A 13,009-nucleotide genomic window follows, 5' to 3' on the forward strand; every position below is an offset into this window, starting at 1 on the left:
GCGATGTCGAAGGTAGCCCTGAGACAAAATCCATAAATATATGATCCAATTTCCACTCTAGGATAAATAGTGGCTGCAACTGACTTGCCGGCCTCTGGTGCTCAACTTTTACGTGCTGGCACGTCAGACAGTGGGTTATATACTCGGTGATCTCTCTCTTCATACCATTCCACTAGTAAAACTCTCACAGATCCCTATACATTTTCGTACTATCAGGATAGTCTTTCTAATCCTAACATCAACAGGAACACATAGTCTAAACGGAACCGTAAAGTTCTGTCATCCGAAATGCAGAATTCCTCTCCCTAACCAATCTGCACTCTATCTATCACCTCTACTAATTCTAGATCTTCCTTCTAAACTAATTTAATCTTTTCCTGCAAAGTAGGTTGTACCACTAAACTGGTGACACATACTGGAGGAGCACTCTTTACCAATTATATGTTGAGTCTCTCCAGATCCATCATGATCGGATGCTCCCCATAGTCACCAACGTTGATTCCCCAAACTTCGTGCTCAGTGTATCAGTTACCACATTTTCTTTTCCTAGGTGATAACTGATGGTACAATCAATATCCTTAATTAACTCTAACCACTTTTTCTGTCTCATATTCAATTCCTTCTAAGTGAAGAAATACTTTAAACTCTTGTGGTCAGAGAAAATTTCACACTGCTCACCATACAGGTAATGCCTCCAAATTTTCAGTGCGTGTACCACTGCAGCCAATTCAAAATCGTGGGTAGGGTAGTTCTTTTCGTATTCTTTCAACTATTTGGATGCATACGCCACTACCCTGTCATGGTGCATCAGTACATATCCAAGTCCCTTCAAGGACGCATCACTGAAAATGACATAACCCTCACCCCCGACGGAATGATCAGTACTGGTGCCGTGAGTAGCTTCTACTTCAATTCTTAAAAACTTTGCTCACGGCTATCGTCCCATTCAAATCTGGCATTCTTCTTAGTCAGTCGTGTGAGCGGCCCTGATAAAGCTAAGAATCCCTTAATGAAACGGTGGTAATAACCAGCTAACCCCAAGAAACTCCTGATCTTTTGGATATTCCTCGGTCTAGCACAATTCACTACCGCCTTAATCTTACTAGGATCCACAGAAATTCCATTTCCTGAGATAACATGCCCCAAAAACACAACTTTCTTAAGCTAGAAGTTGCATTTGTTGAACTTTGCATACAACTTCTTCTCCCTGAGCATCTGCAAAACCTACCTTAAATGTATCTCGTGCTCCTCATAGCTCCTTGAATAGACTAGTACGTCATCAATAAAAACAACAATAAACTGATCTAAATATGGATGAAAAATCCTATTCATCAAATCCATAAATATAGCAGGAGCATTCATCAGACTGAACTGTATAACAAGGAACTCGTAATGCCCATATTTGGTCTTGAAAGCCGTCTTTGATACATCTTCCATTCTTACCTTTACCTGATGGTAGCCTGACCTGAAATCGATCTTAGAATACACCCATGTACTCTGGAGCTGGTCAAAAAAATTATTTATACAAGGTAGAGGATACTTGTTCTTGATCGTCACTTTATTAATCTCCCTATAATCTATGCACATCCTCATAGACCCGTCCTTCCTTTTCACAAATAGTACTAGAGCTCCCCACGGAGATATACTAGGTCGTATAAAGCTTTTATCAAGTAAATCCTATAGCTTATCTTTTAATTCTTCCAACTCTGTCGGTGCCATTCGATACGGTGCTTTGGAGATCGGCGTTGCACCTGAAAGTAATCGTATCTACTTAAATTATGAAAGTTGTATCTCTGCCATGCAATTTTACCCCATATATATTAATATATATATATATATATATATATTATATTATATCAAGATTCATTATTTTCCAGATGCTTTACTGTACAGAAATTCATCCCTATATATTTTTGTAAACTCAAATTTAATCGGTTTAAAATTAATAAAACGTATTATAATTAATTCCCCCTACCTGATTTCCTAAATTACGCCCACAAATACCCCAAACAATGTCCGCAACACTCAACCAAACCCTAATTCAAAAACCTAAGTTTATCAACTAAAATCTCAATAAAACGCTATTTTATCATTCCCTAGGTCCTATATAGTCCATATTAATAATAAAACTTAAAATACCCTACTTACCCTTATTATAGGATGATGCCCCAAAATCCCAACTCAATAATCCACTCCGGCTACTTTGCAGAGAACGATCCTATGAACCTCGTGGTGGTTCCGGATCGTCAAAACAGACCTTTATGGAGCAAGAATCGAAGAAAATGGAGGGAGAAACCGTATGGTTTCAGAGAGAAAGGAAGAAGGAATTTTAATTTCCTTTGAAATATGCTCGCAGGTCTTCCATAATATCTCCTCCGCATAGAAAATCGTCGCCAGTTTTCTCTAGCCACAAGAAAAATGCCACCGATTTTCTATTTAACGAGCCTATTTTCCACCATTTACCTGTTACCATTTCGCAGTAAATCCAAAATCGTCCTCGTGTTTTTTTTTTTTTTCTTTTCGGGTCTCTACATATATAATCTTTGAGCAAATATGTATATAATAAAATGCTCCAAAGATTTAAACCGAATGAGAGATTTCTCCAAATAATATGTTTCAAAATAAGTGTATGAGAAGCTAGGGTTTTGCTCTCAAAAATATTTTGTAAATCAATAAGAATTTGGAAAATGATTTTCTTTCAAGATTGACCTTTGATAAATTAAATGCAAAAAGCTTTTCAAGAAAGATATACTTCTGGAATAATTCATAAAATTTCTTGAAAAATGATTTTCAAAAAGAAATAGGGGAGTGTTAACTTTAGTGTAATCCCAATAGGGGGATGAATCAAAGATTTTAAAATTCCCTAGGTTGAATGATCAATAGTTCAGTAGATCTCAACCTAGGGGCAGTGTAAACACGTGTGAAGTTGTAGAAATGATAAATCAATCAATACTCAACACAAACAATATAGTCCCACACTACAAAAAAATTGGTTTTTAGTGACGAAAGTATTAGTGACGAATTCAATTTCGTCACTAAAAGTTGGTATTGGTGATGGTTTTTAAGAACCGTCACTAATACTTTCATCACTAAAAAATAGCGCGGTAAACAATTTCTGTGCGAAAATTTTACTGGGAAAATATTAGCGATGATTCTAGTGTATTAGTGACGGTTTTGAAACCGTTACTACTAGTGTTTTTTTAAAAAAATATTAACAAAGAAAGGGTATTAGTGACGGTTAGAAAGAACCGTCACTACTAAGTAGGTATTAGTGACGGTATTGAAACCATCACTACCAGCGTTTTTATTTAAAAAATATTAAAAGAGAAATAGTTAAGAGTATTAGTGATGGTTTGGGAGTACTGTCACTAATAAGTGGGTACTAGTGATGATTTTGAAACCGTCACTACTAGTATTTTTATTTAAAAAATTAGCTAAGGGTATTAGTGAGTGTTTTCAAACCGTCACTAATAGTGTATTATTAAAAAAATTATTAAAGGATATTAGTGATGGTTTGGTAGAACCATCACTAATAAGGGATTATTAGTGACTGTTTGAAACCATCATTACAGTTTTTTATTTAAAATTTTTTTTTAAAAATGGTTAATGGTATTAGTGACGGTTTTGTAGAACCTTTAGTGACGGTTTTGAATCCTTTACTACTACTTCAGAATTTAGTTCCAAAAAAACCCTAATGGCCCCTAACCTGCGCTGCAGTGATTTTACCCTTTCCTCGCTCATGTCTGACCTCTCGGCTCTCCCTCTCTCAAATCTCAATCCTCTCCTCTCCTCTGGTGCACTGCTACGTGTCAGATATGCCGGTGTTGTGAGCCTGCGAAGTGCGAACGATCCCCAACTCGAGTCGTCATCTCCTCCAGGCTCCACGGACCACAGCCACAGGCATCACTCATCCCCGTCGTCTCCTTCAGGCTCCCACTGCTCTACGGTAAGAAATGTGTTTAATGTGTCTAATGTGTTTTTTTTTTTAAGTTGTAACTCCCTCTCTCTCCTCCTCTATCTGCTTTAATTTTTTCTTCCATCACCTTTCTTTATTTATTTATTTTTTATTTTCCCTGTTTTGTACCATATATTGTGGTGACGATGATGATTTATTAAAGGGATTTTATTGATTAAAAATTACGACCTGTTCGCATTTTTTTTTGGAATTCATGAGTAGATGTTAGCTGTTCTTGAATTCTTAATATTCAGAAACATTATTTCCATGCTTGGAAAACACTTTGATTTGTTGATACAATAGGACCCTTCAACTAAGTTACCTTGCTAATGGGTACTACAGTTGGGATAGGAACAACAAATCCTACTCCCTCCATCTCTCTTTCTTCTGTCTTGTACATTCCTAAATCCTCCTTCAATCTTATGTCTGTTAGTAAAATTAAAAAGTCTCTAAATTGTTCTGTAAAATTTCTTGATTTTGTTGTTATTCAGTATTTGAAGATGACAAAGATGATTGGCATAGGACATGAGGCTAGTGGACTTTACTACTCTAAGCTGCTCTCTCCTATTGCTTATCGTCATGGTTATACATTATTGGGCATGTTAAAACAACTAGTTCCAACTGTGCATTCCATGTCTAGCCTTGAATGTGAGTCTTGCCAATTTGGAAAGCATCACTATCTTCCCTTTGTTTCTTGAGTTGGTAAACGAGTTGTTAGCCCTTTTATGTTTGTTCATTTCAATGTTTGGGGTCCTAGTAGTGTCACATCAAAGTTGGGGTTTCAGTACTTTATTACATTTGTCGATGACTACTCTAGAATTACTTTGTTGTATTTAATGAAAGATAATTTTGAATTGTTGAATATCTTTTGTTTTCTCAAATAAGGACTCAGTTTGATATGCTAGTGCAGTTACTTCATAGTGATAATGCTAAGGAGTGCTTCATACTCACTGGCTATATAAATAACTTTGGCTTGACCCATCAATTATCTTGTGCCCAAACTTCACAAAAAAATGGAGTTGCAAAGTAGAAAAACAAACATATTCTTGAAGTCACTTGAATCCTATTGTATATAATGAATGTCCCTAAAATTTTTTGGAGTGATGTTGTGCTCATCGCTTGTTCTATCATCTCAATGGTTTTATTTAAAAATTGAACAGCTCCCTAATATGTCAATGTTGCTTGATTTGTTTAAGTTTCAAACTTGGGAATTACTGAAGAGGTGGATTTTTGCAGTATGAACCAGCTATGTTTCTAGAAGTATAGAGTGGCTATGTGTGTGCACCATAGCTTGCAAAAACTACAAATTAGTCCATAAATGTTTTGATGTATAGGGCGGAGGCTAAGATAAAGATGTTGAAGTAGTCTTGAGTCCAAACTCAGGAATAGACAGGGGAGAGGAGAGGTGCATAAGTGAAGACTTTTTCCTTTAACACCTACGCAACATGAAACTAGGAAATTCTGAGCTATGTGTTTGGTCACATGCAATGGTGGTAAATGATTGTGGTACAAAGAAAAAAGAGTATGATTCATAATGCAAGCCTAAAAATAGGAAGAATCAAAGCTAAAAGTAACTATCAACTTAGTTGAAGTAACTCACCAACTTGTTTTTAACCATTTATTAGGGAAAAAAAGAAAACCTGAAAGAGATCCATACATCAAGGGAGAGTCCCATCTAAAGAGGAAAAACCAAAGAGGGAGAGACATAGATTAAGGAAAGAAAGTCTTCAAGCCTTTGAGAGAGAAGAGGCTTTGATTCATCAAGTACATGTATTTTATCTAAAAATTGAAATTTTCAAAAGGTTTACACCTTAATGCCATAAGGCTTATGCCTTGCCTACTTATCACGGGCTCCTTATGCAAAATTAATTATTGTCATTTCATGTATGCATCAAAGCTTAGACCCGTTCAATAATGGTTACTATACATTCATGCCTCATCATACATGTGGGACAAATCAATTATTAAAATTCAATTGATTATTAGTCATATTATGTAGACTAATAATCAATTGAACACGTCGATTATTTGTTTCATTTACGATTAGTCATGTTTGTATTTGAACCATTATTGAATTATCCAATGTCGATAGTTTAGGAAGTTGTATTTACATTCTTGTCATCATTCACACTTTTGTCATTGTCATTATATATTTCAATCGCATCTTTACTTGTGTTCTTTGGGTGCATAGTGGGGTGTGGTGACAACTTGTTAGTGATGGAAAACTAGCAGGTGATGTGCACTTCCCCCATCTCGTGTACTTGGAGAGCCAAAGGGAGATGTTGCTGAAATTTATAATGACTACGACGAAGGAATTTGAGTGATTGATCACAATGTAATTGCAACATTCCTGAATGGGATAGGATCCGTACCCTTTAGATGAAAGGTGGTTGATTATAGGATTCACAATGCATGCGTCATAAACATTCTGACAATGTAATCAACACCATTTACTTGAACATGTTATAGGGAATTAATGAACATGGATAGGAGTTGGATGAATGCTCGGGGTAGGTTTTTGCCAGAATACGTGAAAGGGGTACATGATTTCATAGAGTTCGCGTGTCCTCGTGCTGACGGTGCTAGTAGAATAAGGTGTCCTTGCAAGAAATTCCAAAACATAACATTCAAACACATTGATATGGTCCATTCACATTTATTAGACTTTGGAATGGGGAAAAGATACACAAGATGGGTGTTCCACGGTGAAGATTACGTAGTTCATAGCGATAATGATGATGATAAAGATGAGGGAGCAAATATAGTAGGCGGTGATACACGTTCGGAAGGGTTAATTGAAATGTTTGGTGACTTACAAAGGGGGATTGCAGTGGACATGGAAGACGTCACTGTGTCGCTTACTGGTGATGAATCTACTTCAGTAGGTACCATGCCTAGCGATCCTAGTACGTTAAATTGATTTGGTAAACCATTTTCTAATCTCGTGAGGGATGCACGGGTGCCCCTATATCCAAAATGTACAAAGTTCTCAAAATTAGAGTTCCTGATAAAGTTGCTTCATGCAAAGACAATGCATGAGTTATCTCAAAGCGCATTCAACATGCATTTAAGCCTCATTAAGGCAGTATTGCTTGATGGTGAAACACTTCCCAAGTCTTTTTATGAGGTGAAGACATACATGCGTGAATTGGGTCTCAGTTACACTACAATACATGCGTGTAGGTATGATTGTGCACTCTTTTATGGTGAACATGAAAATGCGAATGAGTGTCTAGAATGTGGTGAACCGAGGTATACAACTAATCAAAAGAAGGGTAAAAAGATCCCCCAAAAAGTTTTGCGATATTGGTTTTTTTTTTTTTTTTTTAGAAAAGTAATATGAAAACAAAAATCAAGCATATTACATATACAAGAGGTTAACTAGGAGAGAATCGAATTTTTCTTCAGGGCAGACTACTGCCAAATATCTGGTAGATGACTGACAGGCTATGGTTTATGTAGAAAGACAGCTGACAACCGACTGTCCACTTGGTGATAGACGACTGTCTTGCGGAGGGTCGTGTTAATTTCACATAAAAACACTCCTTTTAAAACCACCCCAGATGTCTATCCATTCGTCTACCCTTCTCTAAACCAGCTCCTCTTCATTCTCTTTGAAGTTCCTTTGCTCCAAACCTCCTCCCATTGTCCATACACCACAACCCTAATTCCTTCACACCTAGGGTTTCCTGAATTTCAGCCTCATCAAAATGGTTCGCACCAAAATAGTCAGGAGAAAGGACAAAGCATACTTGTCTTCTTCAAAAGCTACAAGCAACAACAATATAGAAAAATGGATGGTCTCATCTCACGCCAAAGAATTGTATCAAAATCACATCTCTACAATCGATCCGATGTTTTGTAAGGTATTAGATGTTACCTTCTTTGAAGAAACTTTCCCTGAGATTCTTGAATTGTTCAAAAATATAGGATAGGATAAGTTCATTCTTCACCAAGTTAAGGGATACTATCCTGATTAGATCAAACTTTTCTACTCAAACTTGGTAAAGAAAGACGTTGGATTTAATACTGAAGTTTATGGTCAAATGATAACACTTACTCCACACTCTTTACGGAAAATACTTTGTATCAAGCATGGGGATTTTGAGTGTAATCCAATAGAAAAACAGTGGACTATGGAGCAAGGTTTTTACCATAAGAATTTTTGCATCTTGTGATAAACGATCAACCCATCTATTTTGGACATCCTCCACAATACAAACAGCTTAATCTCCAAGCACAACTCCTTCACAAGATCATTGCTTACAATATAATTCTGAGGTCAAGATCCTTGGATCATGTGTCCTTCTTTGATTGCTTTGTAATTTGGTGCATATTAAAAGGGAAGAAATTAGATTTAGCAAGCCTTATACTAAAATGGATGGTAATGAAGCTCAAATCTCCTAGAATTGGGTCTCCGTATGGCGGCATTCTTTCCTTGGTCTTTGCTCATTTTCAAGTCCTCACACCATCTTCAAAAATAATGAAGCGAACCCAGTACCATGTCTTCTCCTCTACTACACTAAAAAGAATGGGTTACAAAAAGTATACCGAGGGATGGCTATTTAGGGGAAATAGACTGGAAAGACTAGCACCAGAAGAACCTATCCCAAGACTAGAAGAAGGTGACATGCCCACATGGTTTGTTCCATTTTATCAAAATTATACCAGCTTCAGTTCTGAAATGAGGGAAAATTTTGCTTCTCTTCAGGATAAGATCTCAAACATTGATGAAAAATACACTTTGCTGGATAATAACATTGCCAAGATAGAACACCATGTCACATAACATGTCAATGACTCAGAAGAAGAAGAAGAAGAAGAAGAAGAAGAAGAAGAAGAAGAAGAAGAAAAGGAGAAGAAGGCTTGCAGCAATCCAAAGGCAAAGGAATTGCTGAAGATAGTGACACAGCTTCTGATACATAGACTTTTGATGTTGTTTTTGTATGCTAAACATCCTTAGTTTCTGATTGTATGCCTTTTGCTTGATGCCAAAAGGGGGAGTATGTGTGTGAGCAAAGTCTATGAACTTATGTATGTATTTGTTTATGTATGTATGTATTTGTTTCCAGTTTTGAAATCTGAACCTATGTAATGTTTTGTTTCCAGTTTGATGTACTGTGAATTCTATGTTAATGTTAAATCTTAAATTTTGAATCTTCTGAACTTATGACTTGATTGGGGGAGTGTTATGACCTATTACTTATATATGATCATTTTCGTATTAATCAATTGATATCATGAATTAATTTTAAATTGGTATCACATATTATTACATATTTTGTTAAATTGGTATCATAAAATCAAAAATAAATATCTTGAATAATGTCAAAGGAAGTAAACGTTGTTAGCAAAGATATGATTATTAAAACACACTACACATACTATATTGAAAAATACATTGAGTGTGTACACATGTTTGATATGCATATGCTAAAAATGATATTTGAACTTGATCATCATAATTTTTTTTCTCTCTTTTTGATCGATGTCAAAAGGGGGAGAAGTGTTTAGCAAAAATTGAGCATGGTATTACAAAAATTGAGTACGAAAATTGAGCAAGACCATAATATATATCAAAAGGAGGAGAAGTATTTGATATTGTTTCATAAACTTGAAATTGATATTGATCTTGCATATGTTGTTAAAATGATGCTTATTGAAAGGGGGAGTCTTTTTATCCAATTTTTGCTTCTTGTTTGTCATCATCAAAAAGGGGGAGATTGTTGGCCTTACAAGGCTTAGCATCTTGTTTTGATGCTAACAACCAAGTAGAACTTAACATGCTTTGGTTAAGTGATGTATTTTCAGGGCTCAATGATGAATGCAAGGTTAAAGAATTCGTGGAAGCTTGTACTTCAAAGAAGAATGATTGTATCAAAGCTTGAGGCATGGATTAAAACTTGAAGATCGTGAGAGCAAGAGGCTTATAGAGATCAACATGGAAAGCTCAAAGTTCATAATGAAAGCTCATGTCAAAATTCAAAACAAATGAAGCTTACTTCAAATGCCATATCTTGAAAGCTCACAAGGATCAAGGAACAAGGAAAGCCTTACATAAATGCAAGTAATCCAAAATGAAAGCCTAGAGAAATCTAAAAGATCAGAGATAAGCAAAGAAGATTAAGAGACCTCGAAGCAAAGAAAGTGTCAAATCAGCTTAGGACAAAGTCTTTGTAAGTACTTCAAGTTGGTTCAAATATGAATTTTCATTTTGAAGCTCATTAGGAAAAGACACTTAGAAATATGAAGTTTTAAAATCTTGGAACATGTTTTTCAAAAATTAAAACAAGTTAAAATTTCAAGGTTAATTAAACAAAAGAGAGAGTAATCAAAAAATAACTTACAGCCAGCTAACAAACGACTGTCTATCATAAGACAGACGACTGGCAAATTTTTGTAAGATTTTAAACACAAGTCAGAAGGCTAACAAACGACTATCAAGCAATTGACAAATGACCGCCAGTGACAAGTGAGTCATCTGTGTGAGTTATACCAGACGACTGCCACCCTATTGAGTTGTTTTAAAATTGAATTATTCTAGTGACAGACGACTACCAACGTAAGTACAACCAACTGTAACCTTTCTGTTTGGAAGAATATGAACGTTATACATGGACAAATGACTGCTAGTGACTTCACAGTCGTCTGACTTGCGGCATATTTTTAAAATTTCTAATGGGCATATTTTTGAAATTTAAATTATTTGAAGCCCAAAAAAATTTACAACTTGGACCCTACTCCAAGTAAACTTGGAGAACAAGCTAAATCACTTTTCACATCCATAAATACCCTCAAGTTCCATTGATTTACACCCCAAGAGAGATCAAGAAATCAATTCAACACTCATATTTCTCTCAAAGCTTACTAAAATTCTGAAAGCACTCTATTGCTCACATCTTGCACGAAGTTGCTAAACGTCTTGCTGATTCTCACTGAGATTGTACTTAAATTACTACTTCTTTCATTTATTGAAAGAATCATACGGTGATACAACTCTAGAGCTTCAATGTGAATTCCATATTCTGAATTTTATTGAAGTATATTATTGTGCTGTAACTGTTGTACTAATCAGCTCTTTGTAGGAGCAAATTCTTGTACACATCTTTTGGTTGTATTTCTTGTAGATTGATGATTCCAAGGATTGTTTGGATCATTGGCTAAGTAAGGGGATATTGCTTAGAGAGGCGGGCTCTAGCCTAAAGGAGTGACCGAACGAAGGGACATCATTTGGAGAAGGCGGGCTCTAGCCTTAACCAAAGAGTGTTGTAAAGGTTTATTTCTCCCGTCAAATTAACAGGTTTAGTGAATCCTTTGGTGATTTTCTAAAGGCGAGGACGCAGGTTGGGTATAAGCCGAACCTTGTAAAAATCCCCGTCTCACTCTCTCTTTCCCTTACTCTTTATTTTTAGTATATTTAAAATGCGTGGATGATTTATTTGATAATCATATATACTACGTAATATAGAAATCAAGTAAACTTGAAGTTTAATTTTGATTTGGGTTGTGAAAACCGAAAGAGAGTACGTTGGTTATACCATATCTTACAGAAACCATACAAGAGTACGTTACTTAGTTAACCGCCCAAGGATAAATTTACTAAGAGTTTAGTTGAGTTTTGAATATTGAGAAGAGTATAGATATTGTGTTGATTGGATGTTATATTGTACATCATAGTGAAGAAGCAAAACAATCAATACAGGGCTTTATATTGTCAAGTACAAATTTCATATATATAGGGCTTATATAAACAAACAAACTATTCCAAGTGCTTGCATTGCCAAAGTGGTGTATGTGTCAATTTTGGTTTGGTTGTTTACTATCAATTAGTGATTTATTTGATTGGATGATTACTTACTTGAATGTTTTGAATGATTGTGTTGTTGTGGATTGAATTGAGAAGTAAGCTTTTACTAAAAGTCAAAAAAATCAACCACAAGTTAAGAATTGGTTAAAAAGAAGTTTAAGGATTCTTAAAGGGAATAAAAAGAAATTTTTAAAATTCAATTCACCCCCCCCCCCCTCTCAGGACTACACCTTGCTTTTCAAAGACTTCAAGCTTAGAGTGTTTAAGTCTTTAGAATGAAGAATGTAAGTACTTCATACTAAATATCATTTTGAAATGATTTGAAACACATTAGGGGTTGTCATGGACTTAAAGACCATATTTTAAAGCCCTAAAAAATGTTCTTTTAAATTAACAAAGCAAGATGGCTAAGTGATTTTGAAAACAAAGTTGAAAAAAGAGAATTTAGATCTGTTTAGGTGACTAAAGATTTAACCTCAATCGCCTGAAGATTTTCCTGAACAATTTCTGAAGAGGTAGTGTAGGCTTAGGCGACTAACCCTAGTAACCTCAAGTGCATAACCTTGTTTTAAAGCTGAAAATACACAATTTTTTGAAACCTCAGGTGACTAACCTCGAGACCTCAGGCGCTTGAATAGTATTAACGACTATATTTTTTAAAAGTTTTAAACTTCAAATTTATGTTTCTTGTGCCCCAAATTTTGTATAAACTTGGGAAACACTCCAAGTAAATTGGGCTACAATAAAATAAAAATACCAAAATTTTATAAATTACTTAATAAAACTCACATATTATAAATAGAACACAATGTTAAAATATTGAGAGTAATTAGGCATTTAAATACAAAATATTATTTGCAATGCATGAATTAAAGCACCTAATTACGCAATTTAAGCGCGTAAACAGGTAACATGAATTAAACCTTTTTGAGCCTATAAATACATGATTTCTCTAATCAAATTTACACCAAGCATTGAAAATCTGCTCTCAACCCAAAATTGCTCTTGCTCTCTCAAAGTTCTCTTGCTCACTCTTTCATATTGAGAATTGCTGAGATATTCTGAGTTACTAATCAATCTTCTCTAAGCTCTAACATCTTATTTACTGATTCCCAAGAAAAGTATTTAGGTGAATTAATTCTTGAGCTTCAATTCATTCACTTTGATATTTATTTTGAAGTATATTAGTGCTTTCAATTCTACTAACCAGCTCTACTTGAGAGCATCTATTGTACAAAAGAAATTGT

Source organism: Malania oleifera, chromosome 11 (assembly GCF_029873635.1).
Source record: "Malania oleifera isolate guangnan ecotype guangnan chromosome 11, ASM2987363v1, whole genome shotgun sequence".
NCBI lineage: Eukaryota > Viridiplantae > Streptophyta > Magnoliopsida > Santalales > Ximeniaceae > Malania > Malania oleifera.